Source organism: Drosophila miranda (genome assembly GCF_003369915.1).
Source record: "Drosophila miranda strain MSH22 chromosome Y unlocalized genomic scaffold, D.miranda_PacBio2.1 Contig_Y4_pilon, whole genome shotgun sequence".
Classification (NCBI taxonomy): Eukaryota; Metazoa; Arthropoda; class Insecta; order Diptera; family Drosophilidae; genus Drosophila; species Drosophila miranda.
This window is the reverse complement of record NW_022881636.1, coordinates 1,295,173-1,307,117: the sequence shown is the minus strand read 5'-3', so window position 1 is coordinate 1,307,117 and position 11,945 is coordinate 1,295,173.

The window sequence follows — 11,945 nt, the reverse complement described above, 5'->3', positions numbered from 1 at the left end:
TTGATTGAATCAATTTAGATATTTAGATTTATCAATTTATTGATTTAAATTAACCGATTTATGTATTTAAATTTATTTATTTGGTTATCTAAACATGGAATTAATTATTCGCTTATTTATTTATTGCACTATTTATTTATTTGTTTTCTCCTTACGATTGAAGGTATTGAGGATTAATTAGCCAGGAACTAGGTGTTTAGTGGAGTAGGGTAGTCAGATAATAAACAATCCAATTTATTTATCACCAAGATAGTTAAGTAAATAGGGAATAGACGAAGGAAAGGAGTACGTTAGGAAAATTGGTTGATGAGTGACCCGGAGATTTTTAAAGGGTCGGGAAAGACAAGGCGTAGCCCAGAGGCACAGCGCAGGTACCAGCCGTACAACATGCCGACGACTCGGTCCCAGGACGGTAAAGCCGGCAGTAGGCCGGAAGGGCCGTCGCAAGTGGCGGAAAACGTACATGCGGGGTTGCACCAGGAGGACCCAGAGGCCGGAGCGGTAGGAGGTCAACAGCGAACCCGTAAGGACCTGGTGTTACCGTCCGAGTTAAGCTCAGCCGTGAACGCAGCCTTAGCCCAAGCACAGGAGACCTACCGAGCGTCGCTCGGGCAGCAAATGGAAGCGCTGAGATCGTCAATTCAAGCAGACATGCTTGAATTCATGCGAGAGATCAACGCTGTGGTGGGTTCGTTAAAAGCGGAGCGAACGGCGAGTGATGCGAATGGAAGGAATCGGGGACCAAATGCAACCAGTCTGGGAGGAGGTCAACAGGAAGCACCCGCGAACCAGCAAGCACATCCAACGCACTTGTTCGTGGACAACCGAACATTGGAGGCCGATCAGAGGACCCAAGCCGATCAGAGACCCGTGGAGGAGTGGCTGTTCAACGGGATGGGCGCAGGAGCAAACCCTAACAGGAATCGACCGAGTTTCGGAGAGGCTAGGCAGGAGCAAGTGCAGATACGAAGATGGGGACTTAGCTTCGACGGCGATCCAAAGGGGATGGGAATTCATATTCCGGGTGGAGCATCTACAGGCGTCGTATCAGGTACCGTGGGCGGAGGTGTTGAAAGCCTTTCACACATTGGTCAGTGGCCACGCAAGGGATTGGTACTGGATGCATGTGCGGACGGTAGGAATGCCGGACTGGCCGAATCTGAGATATGGTCTCCAGCAGCAGTTTCAAGTTCGTCGGACAGAGTTCGAGCGAGAGCAAGAGCTCAGGGAACGCCGACAACGCCACGGGGAGTCGGCGGACCAGTACATCCAGGAGATGTTGGTGTTGAGGTCGAGATTGCTGAATCCGTTCTCGGATTATGATCTAATAAAGATCATAAAGATCAATATTAGGGATGCAATTTCGAGGGTGATTTATCCAATGCAGATACCAAATCTCCAGAAGCTGCGAGAAGAGTGTGCGGACGCCGAGAAACTGCTGGCGACGCGATGGACAAGGAGCGGTCCAGACCATGGGGGTAGTAGGCGCAGGGAAGATCACAAAGTACATGAATTGGATGCGAACACTCACGACCCGGAGGAACAGACCGAGTCATTGGATGCTGTCCATAGGACGAGGGAATCCGGAGGTGACCGCACCCAGCTGAAGTGCTGGAATTGCGCTCAGCCGGGTCACACATATTTTGAGTGTGAGTCGGCCGTACGTAACCTGTTCTGCTACAAGTGCGGGCTGGCCGGGGTCATCCTCCCTAAATGTCCTAAATGTCGGCCGGGAAACGCGAAAAGGAGCACGACGCAATTGGAGGAGTCGAGTTCCACGTCGCCGCGAAGCAGCCAATAGATAGGCCCTCCAACGTTAAATTAGATACCCCTAAGGAAAGAAGTAGCAATAAGAATATTTACACTACCATATATAAGGTTAACCAAGCGGTATTACCCGAAGCTAGATGGTCCAGGAACCGGATAATGGGGGACGAACTCGATGAGAGTATCCGAACGGGAGCAGTCAGAGCACAGCGGGCTCGGGACAGGTTTCAGGGGCGAAAGAGAAGGCGGCTCCAGGTGTGTGCTGCAGTCCATTCGGCAATTCGTCAGGATGACAGGCCATTCGCACGAGTGAAGTTGGGCCCGAGGACGCTGATGGGACTACTGGATACAGGGGCATCGGTGAGCCTTCTGGGGAAAGGTGGCCTGGAACTGATAGGAGAATTGGAGCTGAAACTTCAAGACATAAAGAAATTCTCAGTACAAACAGCGGGCGGCACTCCTCATAAAATACTGGGACATGTGTCGACAGTAATGACGTATGGAGGCCAGAAGCAGACTATGGAGTTGTTCCTGTGTCCCTCGCTGAAACAGCCGCTGTACCTAGGGGTCGATTTCTGGCGGAAGTTTGGTCTGGCTCCGCATATAGTAGGCCTAGAACGACACAAGGAATTAGCCGAAATTGATGCTGAGGTGCTGACTAGGAGTAGACCAACGGAACCGCACGAATTGACGCACACGCGCAGACACGTCTGGACCAGGTGAAGAACAACTTCAGGGCATTCGACACACATGGTTTGGGAAGAACGACGCTCGAAAGGCACGAAATTCAATTAATCGAGGGAGCCGTACCCGTAAAGGAGCGATTCTACCCGGTGTCTCCCGCGGTGCAAGAGCTGTTGTTTGCCGAGGTGGACGAAATGTTGCGCCTCGGAGTCATCGAAACCAGCGAGAGCCCGTGGAGCAACCGCGTGACGCTGGTACGTAAGCCGGGAAAAAACCGATTGTGTCTGGATGCGCGGAAACTAAACAAATTAACCGTGAAGGATGCTTACCCGCTACAGAGCATCGAGTCAATTCTGAGCCGCGTAGAGGATACGGTGTACATCAGCAGCATCGATTTAAAGCACGCATTTTGGCAGATAGAGCTGGAGCCTGAAAGTCGGACGTACACAGCATTCACGGTGCCGGGCAGACCACTCTATCAATTTAAATCGATGCCCTTCGGGTTGTGCAATGCAGCCCAACGGCTGTGTCGGTTGATGGATCGAGTAATTCCACAACGACTCCGAAGCCATGTCTTTGTATACTTAGACGATCTACTAGTTATTTCCCGGACGTTTGAGGAGCATATACACCTGTTAGAGGAAGTGGCCAAGTGTCTCAAGGAGGCAAACCTGACAATTGGAAGAAAAAAATCGAAATTCGGCTATAAATATTTAAAGTATTTAGGGTACATCGTAGGCGACGGCGCACTTAGGACAGATCCGGAGAAAGTACAGGCGATCACCCAAATACCAATGCCAAGGAACGTGAGACAAATCCGGAGATTTTTGGGGACAGCTGGCTGGTATCGGCGGTTTATCCGAAATTTCTCGGCACTCTCGGCTCCTCTGACAGACTGTCTGAAAGGAAAAGGGCAATTTAAGCTGACGGAGGAGGCAGGAAAATCGTTCGAGGAGCTCAAAAAAGCACTTACCAGTGCCCCCGTGCTACATCACCCAGACTTTAAGAAGCACTTCTTCATCCAGTGTGATGCGAGCCACGTGGGGATTGGAGCAGTTCTCTTCCAGAGGGATGATGAAGGAGCAGAGCACCCGATCGCATTCTTTTCGGCGAAGCTAAGAGAGGCACAGCTCAACTATAGCGTGCCAGAGAAGGAGTGTCTGGCGGCGGTAAGAGCCATAGAGAAGTTCCGTGCATACGTAGAACTGATGCCATTCACGGTGATAACAGATCACGCGAGTTTGCAGTGGCTCATGCGATTCAAAGCACTGGATGGGAGGCTAGCCAGGTGGTCGTTGGCTCTCCAGGCTTATGACTTCGAAATCGAGCACCGCAAAGGAAAGGAAAATACCGTCGCCGATATGCTGTCACGTCCCTTTGACGTGGACGCTATCGACTTCCTGGAGTTCGACACCACAGCCTTCGAGGATGAAGAATACCGAAGAAAAATTGAGTCGGTCCAGAGCGATGAGGATGAATTCCCAGACCTGAAGGTGGAGGAAGGACTGCTGTTTAAGCGCACACAATTTGGCCGGCCGGAATTAGAGGAGTTTTCGTGGAAGCTATGGATCCCGGAAGCCCTGACGAGCACACTGATCCAACAGGCTCACGACAGCGATGTGGCAATGCATGGAGGAATCGCGAGGACACTGGGACGGCTGCGACAGTTCTATTATTGGCCCCGGATGACCGTGCAGGTGAAGGCATATGTGGCTGATTGTAACACCTGCAAAGAAACAAAACATTCAACACAGGTTCACCGTCCACTCATGGGGCCGAAACCAGAACCGAGAGGCCGATTCAAAAACTGTACCTGGATTTCCTGGGTCCATATCCGAGGACTCGAAGTGGCAATGTGGTCATACTAATAGACCTCGATCACATGTCCAGATATGTCTGGTTGAAGGCTTTGCCTAAGGCGACGTCTTCGGCCGTGATCCGATTCTTGCACGCCGAGGTCTTCGCGCAGTTTGGCGTGCCTGAAATAGTGCATACCGATAATGGAAAGCAATTTGTGTCAGCTGAATTCTCTCAATTCCTGGATAGGAGAAGCATAACGCACCTGAAGTCGGGGAACTATGCACCGCAGGCGAACGCGGCCGAACGAGTGAACCAGACTGTACTGGCAGCAATAAGGACATACGCTAGTGAGGATCACACGCGCTGGGACGAGAAGCTGACGGAGATCCAGTGTGTGGCTAGGAGCGCTATACACACGGGTATCGGGACGTCGCCATACTTTGTGTTGTTTGGGCAGCACATGTTTACTAGCGGCCGAGATTATAAATTGGCACGCAGACTGGGCGCCCTAAATGATGCACAAATGTCACCCTTGGCGAGGAGTGACAAGATGGAGATAGTCCGAGATGAGGTCCGAGGAAACTCTCATAAAGCCTACAACAGAGCGAAGAACAGGTATAATCGAAAAGCTCGAGAAATTAGGTACTCACCGGGTCAGGAGATATATAAGCGGAATTTCGTGTTGAGCAAATTTAAAAACAACATCAACGCGAAGTTCAGCCCAAAATACGTCAAGTGCCGAGTGATCCGGAGTATGGGCAACAGTCTGTACGAGCTGGAGACGTTGCAAGGCTCACGTATTGGGGTGTTTCACTCAAAGGATCTGAAGCAGTAGCCCAGGCATCTCAGTCGATGGAGCCAGAGACTCTCAATCTCAGGGTGTGGGCGATGGCCTACGTTTGGGGCCCCTTAATTGAAAAAGCCCGCCAGCTTGGCACTCCCGTTTCGGCGGAGTAATCCTGGAAACGGTAGTGTGGTGTTATGGGCGGTTTTGGAGAGAGCCGATAGGTATCAGGGCTGGAGAAGAAAGAGACAGCGGCATCTACAGTGGATCCTGGGAAGTAGTGGCAGAGTTGCGTGGGAGAAAAGGAATTGGGGCGAGGAAGAAAAAAGAGAGAGTTTCCGGTGGAGAATAGTGGAGGCCGCACGTGCCCTGAAAGAAAAAAAGGAAACAAAATCGGTGATCGTTGAGACGACGATCCCACCAAGACATCAGCGGCAGGCATCAACATCAGCAGCGGACATCGGCAGCAGCATCCCGGTACTGGCCAGGCCGGAAAACTGATGCGAGAACCGTCAGCGGAGCACCGGCACCAAGGAACCGTCAGCGGAGCTGACTGGACTGGAGACCGACTGGAGACACGTTTCTGTCCCCACACACCAGCCCCCCGGGGAAAGAATCCGGACTTCAAAGCAGAAATACACACACACGATTCACACACACCCACCTTCATCCACCCACATCACACACAACCCACGCATGTATACCCTCATTCATAACACATCACATAACATCACCACATTTCGCACATCTACACCCGTCCGACCCACAATTAAACAATATATCACGATCATATAAAAAAACACCACGATCAAACGTAAACATCAGCAAGCATCAGGAAGCAACAACTTTTATCAAAGGGGGCTGCCAATTCGGCCGAAATAGGGTTTATTTTGTTGTTAGTATTTTTGTGTTAGTATTTGTTTCCTTTATATAAACCTAGATTATTAATTAATAATGTTCAAGTTAAATATGAAAATATAATGGATATAAAAATGAAAATTTGAAAAGAGTCATGAGTGAATAGAAAACGGTAGTTGGGTGGGACGAGAGCGAGAAGAAGAGCGGGACCCTGAATATGAAAAGGGAGCGGATTCAAAAGGTGGCGCTCAAGGAAGGGTGGGACCCTGCTAGGGATAACGAAACCAACTATCCCCGCTGACGAAAGTGCCAACGAGGACAAGTCTGTCCTATAAATTAGATTTGTTTTTTTTGTATGTTTTTTTTTGTTTTTTGTTTTGTTCAATCCGTCCCCTGGCTTATCGGGTCGGAAACACCCCTGACTTCCCCGTGAGCTAGCTGGGAACGATAGGCCAGGGTGGCAAAGAGGCGGATCATAACAGGTTTTACCTTCATGTTGAGCTACAATTATCTTGTACTCCTTCGACCCTAGTCCACAAACCTTGTCTCCCACTATCCAAGGTTCCTGGATCAGGGCTACGTCTGCTCCGCTCTCTTCGAGGCGGAGTATAAGAGCAGCGGATGCTGCTTTACAGTGGTGGAGATTGATCTGAAGGAGCCTCAAGGACATCCTTAGTGTTTTCCACCACTGTAATGTCGGCATCCGGATCGTCCTCGACTTCCTCGTGGCAACACATCATCTCGAAGTCGCATCTCAGCGTGCCATCGGTGGACTAGCCCTCTGGGTCTATCTCTGTGTGATCGTCGGGTGCTTCGATCTCCGAGGCAGCGTCCTGCTCAACTGGCTTGTCGACAGGACGTGCCTCGGCCGCCGCATCTGACTTGTAGACCTTTACGGTCACAGAGCTGAACCCAAAATTGAGCTCGCCTTTGGCAGCCTCAATCGGGGCCAGCGACTCTTTGTTGAGGACGACCACCGCCTGGTTTGTGGGGCACTGTGTCGTCTCAACTTTGACCACCTTCCAATCCGCTGTTGGGAGGTGGGGGTTGCATCTTTGCAACATTTTTAGGATGCGCTCCGGCTTCTTCATGGAGGCGGGCACCCAGACTCTCGCCCTTGGTCTACTGGGCACTTCGCTCCAGTCTACAGCGACGAGCTTCGCCTCTGGGTAGACTTCCCCGACTTGCGCTACCGCTGCTTTGTACAGCTGTACGGAGCGCTCGTCTTCACAGGCTACGATTTTAATGCAGCCCTGGTACCAGCCCATGTCTTTGCAGGGGGGGGGGGGGGGTCCAGGCTGCTTTTCCAGCAGCTCGAAGCAGCGGTCGGCCAGTGCCGCTTCCACCCACTTCCACTGGTTTCTAGGTATCCGAGAGTCCGCGCTGCCTTTGTCCAGGACGCCAATCAGCGTCCTTTCTCTCTGGAGCGCTTCGGTGTCGGCCCCGGAGTCTCTTGTTAGCGCTGCCTTTTTGGCTGAGGGGCTTCCTTCTTCGGTGCTTCCTTGCCAAAGTTCGGCAGCACCTTCGAGGCCCACTCAACCTTCTTTATCCATTTGTCCGTCGGGCTGGACATCTGGCTTGCGTACTGCCGACGGAGTATAATGCCAGCACTCCTTCTATCGGCATATGTAAAAGATTTGGCTTGGACACTAGTAGATGGTGACTCATCACCCGCCACTTTACCAGCAGGCAGAGCAGCCGCAGGATTGCATAGCCACTCTGCCAAGGTATCGGTTTTGGGAGCCAATTCACCACCCACCCCGACAACGGGATGGGACCCCTTTGGGCTCTCCCTAGCATCTTCCGCCGCGCAGGTTTTCCCTGCTGATTTGCGGGTCGGGCCAGGCCTTTGGGCCGCTGCCTTCCCCTGTTTGGGATTGCTCCCTGTTGGCATTTGGGGAGTGCCAGACTCATTTTTTTTGTTTCCGTCCGTCCGGGCAGAGATCCACGTTGCCCGGTTAAGGCATACTTAGAACAGGGGGCTGCCAAGTCCCTGAGCTCTCCGTTATCGACTGGGCTAGTTTTATATACCGGGCCCCCAGCCAGGCTGACTCTTGGCACGGGTCGAAAACACTCTTAGTCCGGCCCGGTGTGAGCTGAGCGCCTTAGGTAGGTAGTGTGTAGGGATAGGGGAGTGTGTGAGCTACTTATACGAGGCGGCACCACAAGCGCATCGTCAGTGTTGCTACTTCGCGAACACCCGCTGGCTGTCCGGGGCTGCTTATTTTCGGTAGTCTCCCTAGGGATGTCCGATTATTCGCAGCTGACCTACCTATATGACCTGTATATAGGTAGGTCGTTCGCTATCCGCAACCTGCGACCCGTCCGGTGTCCTCAGCTAGGCCCCCTTTGAGCCACCTCACGAGCTCATCAGACCAGAGCGGCGGCTGTTAACTCGCTGTTGATACCCTGCTAGCGCGATGATGCGGCAGTTTTGTAAAACAAAATGTCTGAAAATTGAAGAAACTTTCACGTTATTGCTTGGAATTTCACTTACCGGCGATGGGTTGTTGGTGTAGACGGAGCGCTGGCGCACCCCGTTGGGCGGCTTGGTGGGCGAGCGCAAGATGTTGTTGATTTTGTCGTTCATCTGAGCACGCGACAAGAAGTCCTCGGCATTGAAGATTCCCACACGGGCGCCCTTCGGGCTGCTTACTTGCGAGACCGGCTCCTGCTGGGAAGTCTCGCAGTCCGATGACGGGCACTGCGCCTCCTTGGTGCTGACCTTGGGCTCAACGGACTTCGGCTCGGTGACCATTTTGATTTGGCAACTTTTTTCTTCTCGCTCTTTCTTTTCGTCAAGTGAGTTCACAAAACCGGCGTTTGTGTGTGCGTGCGTTTGTTCGTGTGTGCGGCAAATGCGAAATTTTTCACTTTAAATATGTGTGAACTTACTTGAGAACAAGAGCGTGCTAAATACAGTTTTAGAATATTTTGTTCGACACTTCTCCCTACGACTCTGAGAGGAATTTTAATTTTTATACCCGATACTCAAAATGAGTATTGGGGTATATTAGATTTGTGGTGAAAATGGATGACCCCATAAAGTATATATATTCTTGATCAGCATCAATAGCCGAGTCGATTGAGCCCTTTCTGTCTGTCCGTCTGTCCGTCCGTCCGTCCGTCCGTCCGTCCGTCTGTCCGTCCCTATTAGCGCCTAGTGCTCAAAGACTATAAGAGCTAGAGCAACGATGTTTTGAATCCAGACTTTTGTGATATGTCACTGTTACAAAAATATTTCAAAAACTTCGCCCCGCCCACTTCCGCCCCCACAAAGGACGAAAATCTGTGGCATCCACAATTTTAAAGATAAGAGAAATCGAAAAAAGTAGAATTTTAGAGAATGACCATATCTTTTAGACTGCAGAATTTGAATAAGATCGTATTATTATTATAGCCAGCATCAAGAAAACAATTTCATTTTTTTTTAGCCCTGTCTCTCTCTAACACACACGTAGCATAGCCGGCTTTGCTTAGAGTAAAACATTAGCGCCTAGATCTCAGAGACTATAAAAGCTAGAGCAACCAAATTTGGTATCCCCCCTCCTAAAATATCGGACCGAGACGAGTTTGTTTCAAAATTTCGCCACACCCCCTTCCGCCCCCGCAAAGGACGAAAATCTGGGGATATTCACAAATCGCAGAGACTATTAACGCTAGAGTAACCAAATTTGGTATCCGCACTCCTGTTAGATTTCACTATAAAACGTATATTTCTTAATTTCGCCCCACCCCCTTCCGCCCACACAAAGGACGAAAATCTGTTGCATCCACAATATTGAGGATACGAGAAAACTAAAAACGCAGAATCATAGATAATGACCATATCTATCAGATTGCTTAATCTGGATCAGATCAGATAATTTGTATAGCCAAAAGAAACAAATCAATTTGCACTGGCTACGCAGCCCCCGACGTCACGGTCAGACTGATTTTCTGTCTCTCTCGCACGCACTCTTTGTCGTGTCGTTCAATATTAGCGGCGTCTGCCGGAGGAGAGCCATACTGACTTAGTTTCGGGTATAACTGTAGAGTTGCGGTGTCCGCTGCAACTCACAACGTTCCCCCTCGTTATATTTAGTTTTCCACTTTACATGAGCTCCGCTCGCTGGCACAATTTTCGAAAGGATGACTCTTCGGATTTTCACACTGAAAGTCGTCGCCTGCTCAAACCGGAATTCAAAGTGAAAAGCAGAGCTGTCTCCCGATTATAATCGGAGCGATATTCAGGGCTGCATTTCAATGTTGTATGGATGTAGATCAGATACTAATTACTGTACATTTTCCTATTATTAATGGTACTCCGTGGCTTGAGTCTTGAGCTTCACAAAAAAATGGTTTACCAAATTACCAAATGATTAAATGGTAAAATGTTTAATTCGTACACTGCTCATTTTCACCTTGTTCGATCCTTTCGGATTCCTGTAAAGAAAATTTACCAAATACAATTCGTTCACAGACTTGCATTAAGGCGCCGCACTGACGCTGATCTATCCACAAGCCTGGAAAAAAGTATTGACCCGTCATCGTTTTGGGCCAAAGTAACTTCATTCTGGTCATGGCTATGGAATACTTCTGGCATTCTTAATTTAATTTGGATCTCTTCCATAAACTGCGTGCACTGCAACTCTCTCTTCCCTAACTCCTCTCAAATCTGATTTCCTATAGATTATTAATTGGTACTTTGTATCGTTGCCCAACTAGAAATGGATTTAAGTCAGCTTCAATGCATTTCCGTCGGCCTAATCCTATTTCACGCTTTTAGAGTCGGACAAATGAAGTTTGCCAGCATCAAAGTCAACCAAATCCAATTAAGCAATAGGCGCCGCTCCCAACAGCATCAAGCTGAAGCTTTAAAGCATATTAGAAAATTGAAAAGTCAGCCAAAAGAGTTTCACTTGGACATGTAAAAGTACTGTGCTATGTGCTCGATGGTGGCATAAAACTGAAAGTTTCAATTTTCTGAAGTGCTCGCCTTGGCTCGAGAAGGTTGCGAAATGCCAAGTGTCAGTGCCAAAGGAGGCGGCTAAGCACGGAGGAGCCTCATCTTGGTGGGTTACTGCTGATGCAGTGTATTGCATATCTGCTTCGTCAGTTGGAATTTCTGGCATCATCTTTACGTGAGGGTACACACTTGTGTCCTGGAATTTGCATGCAAAATAAAATAGTGCTAGGTGCCCATTTATGTATGTACAAGCTAAGCTCTCTATAGCGGACACATGGTTCCAGTAATTCAATCCGTACTATCCATATAGTGTAAGTAGCGAATGTCTACAGCTTTTGTTAGATGTTTGGTTCTACCCAAATTGTCGGATATGTGCGGATAATGCTGGGGGCTGTTGGCAAATTAGCCAAAATGTAGAATTTGGCAGGCCCTGAAGGACGCCCGTCCGCGCTTGTGGCAATGAAAATTAGCTGAGACATCGCACGTCTGGTGTGTGGGGGAGTGTTATTGTTTTGCCACCTTGTAGTCTGGATCGTAGAGAACTATTGTCGAACGGTTCAGTTCAGTAGGCTACCCTGAACTTCTTGCGAATCGATTGACAACTATATCCCCTCGCCTGCTCACATGATTGATGCTGGCTTTCACTTTTTCGGCTAGAGCGCATTGACTTCCCCTGCATTTGGCCATCGCTGCCCACGCAGCATGGCACAGCGAATATTCGCCTAAAAATTCTATCTCATTTTGCTTGTGACATATTTGAAATTTATTTTCGGTGCTGATGCTGCCACCCCGATGCTGTTGCTGTTGCTGTTGCAGCTGCATCTGCACCTCCGCCCACGCACTGCATTGACTCAGTTTGAGAGTGAAAATAAAAAAGAACAGTTGGCAAATACTGTATTTATAGAAAATGCAATATGCATGGAATCCGAATGAAATACGGAAACTCATTTGTAAAAAGCTACAATGCCTTGACCGGCTCCACCACCTCTTTTGTTGTCACTTACAGCAGCCGCAAGCGAACAAATTGGTTAACCTCCTTTTATTTTTTTCCTTTCCTTTTTTTGGTAGTACGAGTCCATATTTATGGTTCGTAAATATGAATGT